At 28.0% G+C, this 764-nt stretch overlaps 1 protein-coding gene across 2 annotated transcripts in view; it reads left to right on the top strand.

Annotated features, from left to right (window-relative positions):
- Positions 1–764, top strand: part of LOC106867486 (innexin unc-9) — a 371,622-nt gene that overhangs the window by 107,351 nt on the left and 263,507 nt on the right. The window lies entirely within an intron of this gene.

Here is a 764-nt window from a genome sequence, read left to right as displayed (position 1 = left end):
ATATATATATATATATATATATATATATATATATAATATGTATGTATGTATATATGTATATATACATACATACATATATATGTATGTGTGTGTGTGCGTGTGTATGTATATATATATATTTATATACATGTATATATATGTATATATGTATATATATATGTGTGCGTATATGTCTGCGTGTATGTATCCGTGTATGTATCCATGTGTGTGTATGAATGCATATACACATTCACATGCATACAAATTTACGCATATCTACATAGGTATTAATGAGGTTTTGGTTGCTTTTCATGTCATTTCTTAAGTTTTTTTGTTCGTTTTATTTATGGGAATATGTAGGAAAATCAAAGTGTTAACAATAATCATTTTTTTTTTTTAAATGGATATTTATCTTATGAATAACAAAACTACTCTTTTACGTATAGCATATTATGTCTTTTGATGTTAGTTCGTATTTGTCAAGTTGTCTCTTTTATACTAGCAATATAATTAGAACTTTCTTTTTTTAATTGACAACAAAAAATATTTTTTTGCTCCTGTTAGTTATCCTATACTACCTCTGATATCATACGATATAATCACGTGACAACGACACAAATAAACGCCGAGAAGAAATACAACCAACTATATATTGTCGTGTAACTAATGTGTGTATTAGAAATAAACATCGTGAATCTCACTCTGTACATATATGTGTGTGTGTGTGTGTTTGTGTGTGTGCGTGCGTGCCTGTTTGTGTGAGTGGTGGGTGACTGTGTATGTAT

The sequence above is a fragment of the Octopus bimaculoides genome, chromosome 2, assembly GCF_001194135.2.
Source record: "Octopus bimaculoides isolate UCB-OBI-ISO-001 chromosome 2, ASM119413v2, whole genome shotgun sequence".
Taxonomy (NCBI): Eukaryota; Metazoa; Mollusca; class Cephalopoda; order Octopoda; family Octopodidae; genus Octopus; species Octopus bimaculoides.
This window is presented reverse-complemented; position numbering and strand designations above follow the sequence as displayed.